The 18,047-nt window shown below is 39.2% G+C and overlaps 1 protein-coding gene across 8 annotated transcripts in view; it reads right to left on the bottom strand.

Annotated features, from left to right (window-relative positions):
- The window catches only part of LOC139148129 (probable G-protein coupled receptor CG31760), a 228,956-nt gene extending 214,121 nt beyond the window's left edge, over positions 1 to 14,835 (bottom strand). For 6 of the 8 annotated variants that reach the window (XR_011555884.1, XR_011555883.1, XM_070719437.1 and 3 more), the window contains exon 1: positions 14,722 to 14,813. The gene's annotated coding sequence lies outside the window, so the exon portion shown is untranslated. Of the gene's footprint in view, positions 1 to 14,721 lie in introns of all 8 variants that reach the window. The other 2 variants (XM_070719430.1, XM_070719434.1) reach the window with 2 other exon arrangements.
- Between the last annotated feature and the right edge of the window lie 3,212 nt (positions 14,836 to 18,047).

Raw genomic sequence — 18,047 nt, forward strand, 5'->3', positions numbered from 1 at the left:
CCATGATGAGAGATATCTCAAAAGCGGCAAATTTGTCGACAATCTACACAATCACTGTGTCAGGGCAACTGCGTGCACTGTGCTAGATTCTGCTGGAGTTGAGACGAGGCACATCATGTACTTCACGGCCCATAAAAACGAAGCTAGTGTCAGATCTTATACAAACAAACTCACCTCTGATCAGATCCATGGAATGTCTGGTATTCTGTCTAAAAGCCTGGGTTACCAAACTGAACACAACGGGGTGGTAAGTGTTGAAATAGATCGTAATTCTGCTGTCCCTACAGTGGGCAGTGACGTTGCACCGCCTCAAGCTCAAAACACCATCGTGCCCGTGGCATCTCGACAAACTCCTGCAGACTCTAGCATCGCCGCCATTTCAAATACCACAACCAGAGTGCTGCATCGTTATTTCACAGTTGCACTTTTAGTGGTCCCGTAAATGTCAGTATTATACACAAAAATTGAAGAAAAACACAATCTGTGCACTGCCGATCCATCTCTCGCGTTGCAGCTTATTCAAATATGGCGGCACCAAGTACGCAGGGTTACATAGATGATGTAATTTCATTCACATGATTCAGGTTGTATTCATATGTAAATTTATATTTTATTGAATTGCTTTCAGAGTGTTGTACACGCGTGTTGTATTGTTGACAGTTACGTTTGTTCTACCGTATCATTTCAAAATAAATATTCGTTTGACGATGTGATACGAAACTCACAGTTGTGCAAGTCTACGTATATTTTGAGTGTTGGATGTTTCTGGAGAAGGTTAAAATGCTTGTTCTGGGGCCCATTTCATTTAACCACTGTTTTGAGCAAACACCGTTCTCCATAAATATTTGAATACGGCCCTCTTTTTATTAATATTAATGTCTACAAAGTAATAACATGAAGTTGATATAATATAATAGCAATACCCCCCGCTGAGGAAGGGTATACCACGAGATATAGCACAATTCACTCCATATATGCACTCGCCTGTGGATCGTTCATAGATATCGTGAATTGTGCTATATCTCGTGGTATACCCTTCCTCAGCGGGGGGTTATTGCTTAACTAGAGGTTTGTAACAAGGTTACACTGTGTCAGTTTCGGGGATTAATTTTTCCCTGCCTAGTGTAACAGCTGAAAATTTTACGTGTTCTAAATATCTCCTACAAATTCAATTTCATGGGTATTTGACATCATACTAAAAGTCACCCGGATGATTATTAAAGTAAAAATATTGATTTTCTCATAACATTATCATACCTTATTCAATTACCATTTTGTTTGCTGTTCTACTTGAATTTTGCCTAGACTCAATGAGTGTCAGTCCATTATAAATGAGGCTTTGGGAAATATCGGGCCCATTAAAGTGAAAAATAGCTGTCGGCGTCACAAGTCTGTAGATAATTTCTGCTCCGACCAAAGAATGAAGAGGTCATCATCTATTTTTTAAAGCATCGCTTGACTTGGTCATCCATTTGGGCCGCTCGTGTGTACTGAGCCCTGGCTATCAAAACAAAACGGCTCAGTGTTGATGAAATAATTGGCTTCACTGTAACCACTGTAACGAAGTACACGTACTTGCTATATGGTGAAAGCGCTCTGATTGCTCAGAAGAAAGCCACCGTAAACAGCGCAGATATATACTGACGTCGTTCAGCACTCAATTTTTTAGGGACTTACTGTCTATGCATTAGTTATTGAAACAAAATTTATGCTCCAGCTTGTGTTTTGCAAGTATTCGTTAATGTCGTTTTTTTTATTATGCACATTCATTAAATTGAAAATGTCCCATACATCAAGCATTGCAATATTTTTCGTTGAACTGGTGGTAATGCAGGGAACTATACATGCTGTGTGTGTTGAAGAGTTGCCAAAATGACGTTAAGGTAGTATGCGCCTCGAAAGTGAAAGATTTAAACTTTTGCTAAAACTTTCCTAAACGAATATTTCAACCATTCTTTTACCAAATCAACAATAAAAATCAGGGGTCACCGTGTAAATTTTTGAACTAGCGAAACAAATTACCCGACATTTACCGATATTTGAAATTCAAAATGGCCGCCATCCCTGTGTTAACTCTATGGGTAAAAATTAAATTTTGGATTTTCGAAAAACTAAGACGGTGAAATTTTTTTCTTTCTTCAAGAGCTTTAAAATGAACCCCCAAAAGTGGTAGATCAGAAAAGAATTGTAAAAGTTTGAGAGTCCGAATATCTGTCCCCGAGGCGAGATCTACCTTAAAACAAACCCATCGACCACTGTCAGGTGTAACTATCGCTTAGCGATAATATTAGTCAACTAAAAAAAGAAAACAATTCTGCTAAAGTTGAAACATTGTCTGAAGGAGGTCAAACGAAGTCAAAACACTACTAGATCCACACAAACTACGTACACTTGCAAATTATGCTTTCCGGACAGTTAGCGGGATGTGTGTAGTTATGTGGTGTTGTTTTGATTACGCGTAACATCCTTTCAGACAATGTTTTTATCTTTTGCAGAATTGTTTTCTTTGCTATATACTGATATTTCCGCCTAGATAATAGTTACGCTTATATAACAGTGTTGGCAAACCCTCAATCTAGTATGTCAAGTTGCCATGCGATTCAACGCAAACCACTGTATTAGTCAAGCACATGGCACTAGACTATCAACACTAGTGTCTGGCGTTAATGGCGCATGCAAAATATACTTGAAACTTTATAGCAGTATGTAGACGGTAACATTTGTGTCAAGAATACTATACAGCGGGTGAAAAAATTAGGAACAGGGTGCGCTCACTCCTTCCGAAACACCTGCCATCACAATATTTATTAAAGAAATTACTATCTTTCTTCAATGGAATGTTAGGATTCATTATCTTTCATGGACGCCAAATTAGCAGGCGAGGCGTTAGCGATGGCACGTGAATAGAAGTACTGTGGTTATGGGCTCTTCTCTTGCGTACAGCCAATCATTCCAGATGTTTGTTTTTTTCGAATACAAGTGCCATCTTCAAGTATCTGCTGGAATCTTGGGAAGGATGACACATTCTTATTTGACTCATACATCGCCAGATTGCTACTTGCTTGTCGACATATATAACAAAGAGAGCAATATATTTAAGATAGCCCAAAATAGATGTATCAATGTGATCGCTGTAGTTTTATTTTCTAACATGTTACAGGTGATGTGCCTCTTATGATGCCAGATGCGTTGATCCATGGATACTCTGATCTGTTCAGACAAATTAAGACACGTATGTATGTATGTATGTATGTATGTATGTATGTATGTATGTATGTATGTATGTATGTATGTATGTATGTATGTATGTATGTATGTATGTATGTATGTATGTATGTATGTATGTATGTATGTATGTATGTATGTATGTATGTATGTATGTATGTATGTATGTATGTATGTATGTATGTATGTATGTATGTATGTATGTGTGTATGTATGTATGTATGTATGTATGTATGTATGTGTGTACGTACGCATGTATGTATGTATGTTTGCATCTATGTGCATCTATGTATGTATATATAATTGTTAGATGTATCGGTACTTATTATATGTATGTACATATACCGATCTCGAGTTCAGATCAACATGGACGTTGTCAGTTATAGTGTAGAACTCCTATAGATACATACAATGCAACACAGTTCGACATCGTTTCGTTACCAAATTTACAGGCAACAGTCCGTTTTTACGAGATCAATAAATATGCCATGATGATATGTTGATATTATTTCTGTGCAATTTATCTCATCTCATTTCCATCAGCTATTCATCTATAGAGTAATAGCATTGGCTACAAATATTAATGGAGCGAAACGCACTTGCCGCTAGGATAATTATGCATCAGGAATTATCTGTTTGTGATCTGCTTGCGACTGCAGGGTGACTGTCCATTGTCTGCAATAGAGAACTGTTGAAATAATATGTGTCAGGTATCTTAACGTTCTCCTGCGAAATGCCATCAGATTTCTGTCGTTGACACCTATCTTCAGTGTGAAAATATTACAGGTCATGGGAATCATGGTTATTTTGAAATTCACTGCATGACCTGTCAAATTTTGAAAGATGTCTTCAATGCATGTTTCTTATGAATTGGATTGGAATTTCCCTCTTAATTGACAGGGAGAGTCACTGTCTTATGGTGCTCTTGATATCATGGTATTGAGGTACGAACAAGATTGTATTTTCCGACATGGGCTGTCTTTAACTCTTTATTCACTGCAATTAACAACTATTTTGTTTTGGGGACTGTCGATTTCTGTCTCTAATCTGTTCGTCCGCTTTTAGTACTCTTTCTGTTGACATCTATCTCGACTGACGTAAAACTACCGGATTACGTATCTTTTGCTTTTTAAGAGATTTTCTTTCAATGGGATTAATGAGTCAAACTTTTCAAGTCGTATTTAGTTCCCAAGATGAAATGATAAAAATGAATATTCCGGAATAAAGATCCCGTTACCGTTGTTCGAAAATGGCCTTGAAGATTTATCAAAGAAAGGGATTCAGACTTACGTTTTTTGGCACGACGACAACGCAGCAGTGCGGAGCGCAGAAAGTAGTGATGTAGACTGTAAGAAGTGATGACAACACTGGAGGCTGTATAGCTCATCACGAGTTCACACAAATCAGAGTTTCGTATGGCTTAATGGAAAAGTAGCAAAGCGAAAATGTTTCTTAGCGCCGCATCTTGAACAAGTGGAGAGCCCGGTTATCTAACAGAATTGGTGAGTAAGAGAATAAGCTATCTATTCAATACCTATTAAGGCCAACCTAGATATTCATAGTCCTGGCCTTGCAAATTTAATAACTATAATCCCAGATGTCTGAACTGTCACTTTCTCGAAATTGAAAGATGTAGTTAAACTTTCAGGCGTTAATTTCCGTGTTAATCCGTGGACTACACTCAATCGCAGAGGCAATCGCGTTGTAAAATTGGAATATGTCGCAAGAGATAATTTTAGCCTTCATTTTTTTCGATGCCTGGCAAATGAGACTGACTTTGGCAGTGGCGTCGAGCACCTGTACAATAAGTGCACCGTGGAGTCATTTGAATGATGTATGAAGCTGACGCTCAGTCAAATCCACGACACTGTTATAACTGGAGATACACCGTCTACGTTCGACTTGGACGCTTTAATTTTTTATACATGGTACATTTTACATGAGACTTCAGGACATTGTGGTTACATGTAAACTTTAAGCACATCAAGTAAACCAAACTGTAAGCCTTGTTATTGCATAAATCTCGGAGTATCTGAATGTAAAAGCGTTGATTGAATCTTTACAGTGCTTCAATTTGTAAATGAATAACACCATTTTGGCCAAGGTCATGTTTGTATGAATTTCATACTGGCAACACAACACGCACATATCAGCAATTCTTAGTGATAGCTAACCTCATCGTAACAGTTTTATGAACCTTAATCAAAATCTAATTTTGCTCTGCAAACAATTATTTCCTCGCGTGGCTGTACTCAGCTTTTGACGTACCGCGCGTCAGTTCAAGTTTGAAATGACTTTTCAAGTTGGTAAGTGCAGGTAATGGACGAAGTACAATACACCAATTCAAAATTCCCGTCTTTCTGCCAAACTCATCAAAATCTACCGCCATGCCTTTGTCATGCAAAGATTGCCAAGTTGAAGATCAAATCCCCACTTTGCCACTTCAATGCCATGGCTTTGTGGCATTCCGACAATTGCATAGATAAACACCCCATTAGCGTAAAGTCAATGTCCGAGTCCGACTTCAAACCAAGGTCCCTTGACTGTGTTCGAACGCACGGTGGCTTTCCCTCCATTGGAGAGCCTGTTTGCGCCGTTAAAGAAGTATATCATGCCGCAAGATTTTCTCACCGCTTTGCACAAAGGGTCATATACCAAGCGGTTGTTGGCACGCCGATATTAATAGTCAATACACAATTGTCTCAATCATAAGTAGATTTGCATACGAATCAGACACAGCCCTACTCGTCGACAATTTGCAAAAGGCGCTAAATGTGTTTCGGGGTTTATTTAGAAAGCGTAGACCAAAATAACGCATTTAAAGTATAATTTCTAAAAATAATGGCAGTCTGAACATAGGAATTTCATGTGATGCATTCTTAACTTGTCAGTGAAAAATTAATCATTGTTACCACGTAAACTACCAGTCACTTCAATCCAATCGAGTATACGGGTGATTCAGGAAATAACGTAATACCAGCACACCGTAAGGTCGCAAGATTGACCGGCTGAATCTAACAACAAGAATCACGCGCGGCTTTACAACGAACACTGGAATATTTGCTTCTGCAAAGAACGACCCTTCGTTTACTGTAGTTGTACGAAGTCTAATTCATTTTCTTTTATTGTGAACTGTTTTCAAATCAAGGAAACTTGAAGTATGGAACCGCGGTTATTTTTAAATTATTTAGTGATGTTCGTATACAATACAAACACGTATACATGCGTACCTGCCCTCTATACTTACATATGTACATGTATGTACGAACATACATACATACATACATACATACATACATACATACATACATACATACATACATACATACATACATACATACATACATACATACATACATACATACTACACACATACATGTTATAGTATTTTTGCTTATATCTGATGCACCTTTTTCATGTGAAAGATGAGCTTTATGCATTTATATAATAATTATAATCGACTGTTTGCAATGGAAGTTACCTTTTTTTTCGAAATCAGAGCCCTGGGAAATTAGTCCCTAGAAATGGAATGATGATTATACACAGGAAATAAAGTGTCAAGAACAATCTTTACTGAAAGTGACATCTAATTACATGAGAACTGTAATCAGTCATGCAAAATGACAGGGATTACATATATTAATTACGTTTGTATATATACTTAAAACACTATCTACTGTTGCTTGACCAATCAGAGTGCTCAATGTAGGGTGTTTTATTTACTCGTAAAGCCTTGGTCACCAAATTCCAGAAACGAATGACAGCGCCGTAGTAAAGTACTGTCCAATCAAAAGTGAACATGTCATATTCTGTAGACATCTGGTACATTTTAATATTCAAATTTGGTAACACAGCGGAAACCAGCTGCAACACAAAATCTGCTGTGCCCTAGGGCATTTATATAATGTGCCCTAGGCATTTATAGGATGTTCCATACATTGGAAGGCTATTTCACAAATAAAAGTTTTAATTCATATCCTAAACATGTTACATTGACAAAGGGGACGGTTGACGTAAACACATTGAAAACGAAAATATATCAGTTAGGGGCGATAATTTTTGAAGTCGGATAAATCCCTCGTACTCGGGCTCTTCTGGTATATAAAGTCCAACCCAACGATAAAATGTCTCGGCCTGCGGCCTCGACATTTTATCGTTGGGTTGGACTTTATATACCAGAAGAGCCCTCGTACTCGGGCTTTATCCTATACATACAGAACGGTAAACTAAATAAATGTATAAAGACATTATGTAATATCTGTAGGTATCGGTTTGTTGATCAAGCTTTCATATCTTATTTATTTATTTATTTATTTATTTATTTATTTATTTATTTATTTATTTATTTATTTATTTATTTATTCTCAATCCGTATGTAGTAAGCTGACCTACCCTACATTTTATTAATTTACCGTAGAAACAAAATGTCGAATGTTTAATGGCCTCCCACACGACTTTGCGGCTCTGCTGATTGCGACCTCGGGGACTGTTTTTTATACAGGGATTTACATATTTAATCCGAATGTGACATCTTCTCAAAACTGATCGTTATCTGTCGGTGCATACCATAATAACAAGAAACCAAGAAAGATTGACATTGTAAGGTCGATTGAAAATAAATTATAATGGCTATTTTCTGTTTGTACAATACGTTATTTGCCTCCGAGTACAAAATCGCGTTGAAATGTGTAGTACACGATTTACCTATACACAGCTATATAAAACATCGAATGTTACTATTGGCAACTGAAGTTTGTCCGGAGTCGAATGTATTATTATACACGATGCATTGTATTTGCTAAATGCCATATGGTAATACTTAAAAAAAACATAATGAAATTAATGACAACTATTGTCAGGTTTATGAAACATGCCCTGTTACAAACGTCTTAGTTTTCATCTCTGAACAGTCCAGGAAAGGCTGCCATCTTCTTTTTCCACAAAACTCACACCGTGTTTCTTACATATTTGTTAAAAGTTGAAAATGTATTTTTTTCCAGTTTCCGTCGATTTATATTTCAGTTACATGTAGACTACGCCTTTGGGGATAGTATTTCGAACTCCGAAACTTTTGCAATACTTTTTGGTCAAACATTTGTGGGGGGCTCGTTTTGAAGCTCGTTGAGTAAACAAAGTTTTCATGGAGCTTGTTGTTTGTGAAAAAAAAATCAAATACCGAAAATTTTAATTTTTTCTCATAGATTTAGGACAGGGATAGCGGACATTTTGAATTCTCTGAGTCGGGAAATCACAAAATTTGTACCCTTAACTCTAGTCAAGAGTTTGAAAGACAATGATTGAAAGTTTCTTCGAGAGAAGTTCGAGCGAAAGTTTTAGCCTTTCATTTTCGGGGCACATACATGGATTAGACTGCCGTAAGATGTTTTGTTTTATTCTTATCTTTCATACTGTTAAATATACAGTCTTTGGACTGCTAAAAGATCGTCTTGTTTCTCTTATTCACAATCCTATTATGGTCCCATGAATGCTAAAGTATACGGGCCGACGTTATGGGCAAAATCGAATCCGTGACGCGATTGAATTCAATACGCGTGATATTTATGTGTCTTGTGTGTTGTTGATGATACATTCATAAGATAATGATTATGCGTGGTGAATGATTCTTCTAGCCTTCGGACCGATGCATCATTGCTTTGAATATTGTTCAGGAAAATTTACAGATGAGTATTCCTGACGAGATTCAACAGAAAGTAATGATACTCTGAAAATTCATTAGAAAACAAGGTCTTACAAAGTGTACATTAAGCGAGTAAACACAGAGAGGTACAACTTTTCTTTTACAAAAGTCCGTCCCCTTAGAGCTATCGTGTTTCCGGATTTACCGATGGACCGATGGGACCAACGAGTCCAAAAGAGAAATTATACAAATAGCTTCAGCGGCCATATGCCAAAGACACAGTCACGCACTTATACACATGATTTTGTCTGATTTGAAGTTCATTCGTTCCGTCAGCCACTCATTTCAGAGGTACATGTAAGCTTGACTGCATTTCGCTTTGAATCAAGACTCCAGCAGGGTGGAGAAATGCGACTACTCATCAAGGAATTCCGAACTGCCCTACACTGTGCATCCTACGTACCGTGACTCTGCCTCCGAAGTTGTCATTCGACAACTCGGAGACATCACAGCTTTCATAGACGTCACAGAAAATGCATATCAACCAAACATTTCCGTATCTTCTTGACCTTAGGAATGGGAGATAGACTAAAAATAAAAGGTTAACTGCCTCTTGCCTCGCTACTCATGAAATATTCCTAATTTCCAATGGAACATCTGATGGCTTCAATTTTTCTATAATCAGTCCGGGTCAGCTCCAAAATTGGAGCGCTATACCATAATATTTTCCCCCTCTCATTAGCCAATCAGCGGCCAGCGCGCCATCAGTAAAAATTGCATTCCCTGGCAACCTCCACATGCGTCCTTCGTTACGTACGCCATACTGTGTCGAACTCCCGCGCCGTATTCTGTCATAATGTCGAACAGTTGTGTGGCCACTCTGTCAAAACACAATTTCAAAATCGCGTACCAGTTTTATTCTGGCTAAGACAACCAAACCCCATACATCGCTGTGATTCCTAGACTCTGGCTTGAAGTCCTGCGAAATATAAATCGTGTACCTTCACAGATCGTTCAGAATACCCCATTTGTGTCGGAGATGGCAGCGATACAAATTCTACCGTATGGGGAACAGTTGTGTGGCCACTCTGTCAACACATTTTCAAAATCGCGTACCATTTTTAGTCTGCGTTTGACAACTACAAAACAGGTATCGTTCTAAAGCTCTGACATTGCTCTTCTTTCTTGCAAAATGTTATACGCGTACCTACACAAATAACCTTTATAACAGTATTTCTAATAGAGATGACGAACATCCACAAAATGATTCTCGGTACTTGAGCGAAATCGATAAACTTGGGGTAGAAATGAATCGTCAATATTTCGAATATTTGTTCACTAACCTGACCTTCTGCAGAACACGTGGATTATGTTGACTGTCGAAATTCGTCGAAATTCACAAGACAGGGGCTTAATAAGCGGCCCAAAACTGCCGATCACACTTGGTGGGTAATTTGTGACACAGCGTGACCCGTACTTTATTAATGATGTAATCTGGTGGATGATTGGCTGAATGCCGGAATACATTATCATAATGAGTCTCCAATTTTGGAGCTGACCCGGACTGATAATGAGAAGGACGGCATTGAACCAGAGCGGTTCTGGTCCACTTCAGATCAAATACTAAGCCGCAATGATTTCTTATTCAAAAGTTACAATTTTGTGAATTCACACGTCGTGAATCTCACGTATGAGGTTTCCATCAGGCGACTAGAATGTTTGTGTGGATGCCACTTAAAAGTTTTATCTTCAACTTGCAAGTTTCTGTAATATGAGAGATCCCGGTTCTGACTGGAAAGTGAAGGAATGCCTCGTGGCAGTTATCGTCTTCGGAATTGAGACTCTCGGACGACCTTGTGTCAACTGTCCGTTAAGGTCAACATGTTTCTTTGCAGTTAGGGTGGATGTAAGCGTGTTGACCCCTGTGACATCCATGTTTTCATATCCTCGGAGAAACAAGTGAATGACATTATGGTGCTGCTTTGGAGAGGTTACTGAGAGATGCTGAGGAGAAATTGTAATCCCCCAAGTTAAAGGGAAGTAGTCAACGGAAGTGCGCCTGTGCGAGTTTTTTTATTTACCAACAATGCATTTCGTGCACGATATCTAGATGCACCTCATCAACATAGCTGCAACATTTAAATTATACGATGAAGATTATGACAGACATGCTTTAACTTTCATCAATCGCCATCGTACCTTGGATACAGTGTTTACATTGGTCGTATGGGTCCCATACGACCTTTGAGCGCAGTTCCGACAAATGTATCCCTTTAACGCTTAGAATAAAGGCCTTTATAGTTTTTGCAAGGCAACAAAATCCTCGAAATAACATGCTCTAAGTCTATTCTTTTATATAACGGAACATTTACCTAAAGGAATGTGGCCACCGTATTCAATGTAGACAATCACTGATTTCACTTGGATAGCCATGCAAAAACAAGTGCAACGTTGACATTGTACTATGATATTGTACTAGCCAACTAATCAACCTATTTTTTATGTGAGCGGACATGCAACAACAATTACATAAAATGTGCGCCGACATTGTATGGCCTTATGTGCCAAAATCTTTGGCACATATGCATGTCATACATCTATTCTAAAGAATGTGGAATCGTCTGTTCCCTGTTTACTGCAATCTTTCTTATTGCTAAGCACTGCTTAAATTGTTTTTTTATCAGATATTGTACAATTTCGTAATTGTAAAACACTTTAAAAAATTAATGTTTACTTGGTAAAGTTTGTCGGTCAATATCTCTTCATAGTCAGTCGTTGATCACGCACCTCTAACCGAACTGATGCTCTGAATAAGACAGACGTGAAGTCAATACATATGCTTTTGCTACATTTAGACGTTTTCCTTTTGCCGTTATGTATTACTTTCACCAAATGTTATATTTTACTGTGTTAATTTGCATGTCGTGTGCCATTTTCAATTGAAGTGAATAGATCGCACATTATTCTCCGTTAGAGTCTGTGACCTCCATATCATTTTTTTTCCTTTTCTCCAGAGCATTATGCAGAGAGATTAATGAGCTAATCAGCAATGCATAATATTGACCAGTCATCTGCGCATGCCCTATTACAAGATAATTATACAGAGACAAATTTCTACTACCTTCACCTACTAACTTTCATTCTGGTGTTTAATAAAACATAGAAAAAAGATTTGGGCACACGTGTTTGATTTGCACGTCTGTGTTTTTCCTGAAAATTGAGCTGCAGTAACTGCATATACAACGACCATTCTACGATGGAAGTTTGAATCAACGCAAAAGGACCTTTATGAATATAGCGGTACATGCTATCCACTTTCGCAGGTGTCGCAGGGTTAAATAACGAATTGCATATTACAATAGTGCCGCTGACATTCATACTTTCTATATTTGGGATTATTTTTTTCACATCTGTTTCGCATTATACTGCTGTCGTGGATTTTTATCCGCGTAAAGGATCCAGTTGTACAGAATGTTAATGTATACTGGGGGTTGTAAGTGAATAGCTTGCGTTATTTTGTATATATCGCCAACCACATATGCCGCAAAAGATATCATTCATAATCCTTCCCATATTGGTCATATGCTTGTCGTCTGACGTTTTTCTTTTTTTGAAATTACAGCTTCGCAGGATTACACTGACGCATGTGTAACGTCGAGTTATGTGCGGTTTTTTTCACCGTCCACGAGAATGTAGTGCATTAAACATTAGAGCTACAGCCGGTCGCATTAGCAAAATAGAATCAAAGCTAAAGTAAATAACAATGTACCATAGACTGTAAAAATGTTGTAACATTCTTTGATTCCCTGTGAACCTCTGGTAACATGTACGTTGGTCACGTGGGTACGTTAATACCTTTGACGTGGTGACTGTGATCTAATTTTAAAACCTGTTTGAGTCGCATCCAGCGGTACAATACAACTATTTTCAGTAATAGAGCGCGAAGCCACTGCAGTGAACTGCAATAAAACTGCTTACACTAATTAGTTTCAGCTGTAGCCGTGGCCACTTTGGTGTTGAACAAGGCTACTTGATACAGACAAAAATTCTGCTGTACAAAGGCAAAACTAGCTCTGTCTGAGGCTCGGGTTGTATATGAGAGTTTACGATTGGCACCCTGTGTTCAAGATTAAGATACAATGTAACATTACTATGCACTGGTCCATGTACAAACCTTTTTTATTTCAACTTCCCCAGACAAACTGTCTGCATGGGACATACAATGTTGTCGACTTTGCCAGCTGGCTACAGCTGAAACTAATTAGTGTGAGCAGTTTTATTGCAGTTCACTGTAGTGGCTTCGCGCTCTATTACTGAAAATGGTTGTAATTATGATCGAATAATCACGACATCATACCTAATTCACCCAGACGAGTATGTAAACTTTCCAGGTCCATACGCTGCAGTCTGTAAATAATATACCCACGACGCAATGCCCTTTTAAAGTGTGCACTCATCATTCGGTCGACGGGTATGTTCATCATTATTTTTCATCAGGCTCGTCTTTACCACGTGACTTAACATTTTGCAGTGATCTACCGATTTCCTAGAATCATATAAGGCACGTTCTGCTGTCTTCACTTTCATATCCAATATAGCATCAGCTGCAGCTCTGTTGTGTGAACCGCGCTCCTGATTGTATAACAAGCCATCACAAAGACTCAAAACATATTTTGGGTCCCCTTGAAAATTGGCATTTTTCAGAAAGCTGCTTTAGGCTGGTAGGAAAATTACCAGTCGCGTCACATGCAGAATACATTAGCGGCCGAGACTGAATATAAAAACGAAATTCGTCACGTTTAGGGAGAGGAGGTTTTAACTAGCTCTATTCTGAATATCGTGCGCAAATTCGCACCAGAGTAAATATATGTAATATGGTCATGCCGATCAACAATCAAAATTTCTTTCAAAGTGTTTGTTGTACAACTCTGCCTAGCGCTTACAGTTCAAAATTCAAACTACCTATTTATCTAATTTATCGCGTTTGGGGACAGTTCATATATATTTATTAGTTCGTCGTCGGATCTCGTCACTTCTTCCAATTTTATGCTTCAGGCGCAGCGAGAGGGACCTTTAAGTAAAATACGACGAGTTTTGTGTGTCATGCGTGTGTTCCAATTATCCACCGTGCGGTTATTTTAAACGAACGGCGGGGAAGCCCGGATCTCAACCTCGTGTTCGAAGCGGAAAAGACACAATTTCGCAGATTGCGACGCTGTCGTTTGTACAGTTCAACCTAGTGGTTGTGTAATCGGATCATATCAATTACTTAATCATGTTGAAAAAATGTAATACACTGACTACTATTGAGGTATAAATGGTGCTTAATCTTCATCTATATCACTTGATTGTTACATTGACATCGACCTAGAAATATTCATTTTCGTCGACTGAGCTTAAGGCTGAAATGACCCTCTGTATCCAAGGCAGAGTGTCATTTTAATTGCACTTTTGCAAATTAACTTTTCATATCGATCAATGAAAACATTGCCCGCACGAGTTCGGTGCATGTGATGGAGAGCTGAGACTGTGCTCTGAAAATTGGAAGAGGGAACTTTTCGGGGTCTAAGCTCCTACCACTGTAAATAAATTTGATAGGGGACGAACTATTCAACGGCGAGATTGGTCTGACTCTCTCGCTATGGTTTTAAGGGTGTGGAATGTAACGTGTAGCCAAAAGGAGTGTTTCCAGATGCGACAGAAGCTGGTAGTTGTATCACTGGCCAGCATCAGGAGACAAAAGAAAACCCCAACGGCGACAATTTGTGTACGTTTCATCGATAAATGTCGGTTGCAGAACCTGACACGTTGCACTCTCAATCTTTACTCACAAGTGGCGGTAAGTTGTCCCCACCTACCTCTGAAAACCTGTCTGTCCACTCGGGTCCCTTGGTCGAGCACCCCACATACAGTAGCTTCCATGGACCAGAAATCGGCTGTGCTGTTGCTCAGTAGGACGAGTAATTGGTTACATCGTCGCTGCGTGTCCAATTTGCATATAACTGTGCGTCGGCGCTAGAGGGCACTGTCTCTACCGCCACTGTGTTGACTCTGCTTCCCGGCGGTGGCAGTCTCTGGACGGTGTGGTACCCACGCTCGTTAGCAAGAGTTTGAAATGTACCCCTTTTCCCAGAATTTTTCTCTGAAAAACACCCCCTTTTTTGGGAAAATCTGGGAGAAAATCACTGCGAAAAACACCCCCTTTTTTCCGATATCTGGGAGATTTTACCTAAATGTTTGCCAAGACATTTGAATACCATTATTTACCAATTTCAAAGCAAGTGTGCTGACTCTTGGTGAAATAGGAACACATAATACACTAGCTTAGGATGGGTTGACTTTGTGTTTGATGTGCACAGTAACAGACTGCCTTGTTCAATGTATGCTTAGTAACATAATGAAAACTTGAAATACAGTGATCGTTCAATGTTTTGTCTTCACCATATGTTCATCAGTCACACTCATATACAATCACTTTTCTGATCCATTTTGATCTTGTATTAGTTGATGGCTCTTGAGTTATTAGACATCATCCGTCATCTGTAGCTGCAAAAACAAAAAAAAAATCCTTTTGTAGAAAAATCACTTGTAGCTAAGGGAAATTTGCCACCAGCTACAACCATTTCTTTCACTGAATTTCAGCAAAGATTGGATAAATAGTACTCTCCTGCTTTCAGGTATCTATCTATCTAATACTACAATCTCAACTGTTAATACAACTATATGTACTACAAAACACTACATGTAAATGTCAGTACAACAAACCGGGTACAATCTACTGAATATCAGTTAATTCAACTAGAAATACTTCTTAGTACAAAACACCACATGCAACTTTTATTACAATAACCTGAACAGATAATCTACCAAATAAATGACAACCAACCCAAAGAGAAATACTACAACTACAAAACACCTCAAGCAAGTGTTAGTACAATCTATAAAATGACAACTGATTCAACTAGAAATAACGGTAGGCATTCTCATGTTGATTCGCTGACTTGAGTTGACCAGCGATGCCTTACAACTTGTAAGCTGGTAGCTATGGACCAAGCTGTGATATGGCAGTGGTGTTGCGGCGTCTATCGAACGCGCTCGGGTCAAGGGTCATCGCCACAGACCTTGGCCCGAGCGCATTCGATAGACGCCACAGCACCGCTGCGATATCACAGCCACTATGGACCAAACAGCACAGCTAGCTACATTTTTGCTGCGGAATCCGTAGCCCTACCACTCCCTTTGCTGGTTGTGTGTTGGGGGGGGGGGAGTCCCCCCAACACAACCGGCAAAGAGTTAGTTACAACCAGCAAAGAGTAGTTACAATCACCTTCACGATGTGATGTACGGTTCTCCCGGGACGGTCCTGGATTCCCCCAACACAACCAGCAAAGAGAGTGGTAGGGCTACGCATGGGCTACGGATCCGCAGCAAGCTGTACATTTATTAACTTACGCGTTTCGCTAAGTTTTGAAAAGACATACTTGACTCGGAGAACTCACTTTCCAACATTTGAATCACTTCTGGAATCACTGTGTGTACTCCAGGTACACATCCACAATAACCGCATCTCAAACTGTCATTTTCACTGACAAATTCCATGCAATTTCTGCACAGGTTTTGCATCTCCCGCGAAGAACACCTCTACCATCGACCGCCATATTGCTAGTCATACAGGAAGTTGTTGTTGGATGTTGAATTAGCTATCTCCCCCCCCCCCCCGGTAATACAGCGTATCAATTCATAAAACACAAGAACAAAGTTAACCATCACAGGGACGGTCACTGGATTTCTAAACAGCCAGAACATACTAAATTTTAATCGAACTGATTTGAGGGGTGGGCACGTAGTTACAATCACCTTCACGATGTGATGTACGGTTCTCCCGGGACGGTTCTGGATCATGGCTTGGGGGGACCGCCGCTGGGTTTTACTCTCTCGAGTGAGAAAGCGTCTTGGGAGAAGAACCAGACCTATTCTCGGAGGGTGATCTGAAAAAGTGCCCCTTTTTCTCGATTTCACGGACCTAGATGTCTCCGTGATGTCCGACTAAAATCACCCCCTTTTCCGCGAAATTTCTAACGAGCGTGCGTACCCGGCTGCTCCGAGACTGCCACCACCGGGCTCTGCTTCTCTTCATGAAGCGCTCTTATTCAGTCAGTCAATACTAATGACGGTATTTACACGATGGGTGTTTTAGAAACACACAAAAGTTTGCGAGAACTTTCGAGCTGTGTATGTAATAACAGTTTGTATTTTGTTTCTCGCCAATACATTTATCGGGTTGGTATGGTCACTATCGTTTAATTTTGTCGGAATCGAGTCACATTGAGAAACATAGCTCCATTAAATTATGATCGATCGATTTCTATCTCCATTTCATTTGTAGGCAACATGCGATTTTGTTGTCATTCAGAAAAATGAGACGCCAATTATAAAGCCGACGTCTGTGTGTGGTCGTCCCCAATTCACCACGCCTGAACGTTGGCTTGGAATTACAATTTTTAACGAAGGTAGAATGAGCCCCGCGGACAGATATTCGGATGCTCAAATTTTTACAAGTTTTTTTTTTCTGATCTACCACTTTTGAGGGCTCATTTTAAAGCTCTTGGAGTAAGATTTCACCCTGTGTTTTCCGAAAATTGAAAATTATACCCCAATAGAGTTAACCCAGGGATGCCGGCCAGTTTGATTTTCAAGTGTCAGGAAATACTGAGTAATTTTTTTCTCTCGACCAAAATTTGCACAGTGACCCCTGATTTGTATTGTGGGTTTCGAAATGGAATGGTTTTAAGTATCCTTCAGAAAGTTTGGGCAAACCTTTGAATATTTTAATTTCTCACTGTATCTCACTATATCGGGTAAAATACTAAACCATTAAGGGAGAGAGAGAGAGGCCGCACTTCTGCAAATTAATATTCTGAGGATTTCTACGCTGCAAATTAAAACGTATCGGATATGTGCAATAATTTGCGCCTTGCGATTGGAATTTCTTAGCGACTGAGTGAATGAAGGAATTTACGATCACACTATGCTGTTGGCAAATGGATTAGGGTCCATAAAACGTGGATTCATTATACACTTAAAACATGGTGAAATAAGCTTACTAATTTGATGAATTGCAAACCTGTCAAAGATGATATCATAAATTAACATCATTTGTACACCGTCGTTGACCGTCTTCAAA

Source organism: Ptychodera flava, chromosome 13 (genome assembly GCF_041260155.1).
Source record: "Ptychodera flava strain L36383 chromosome 13, AS_Pfla_20210202, whole genome shotgun sequence".
Classification (NCBI taxonomy): Eukaryota; Metazoa; Hemichordata; class Enteropneusta; family Ptychoderidae; genus Ptychodera; species Ptychodera flava.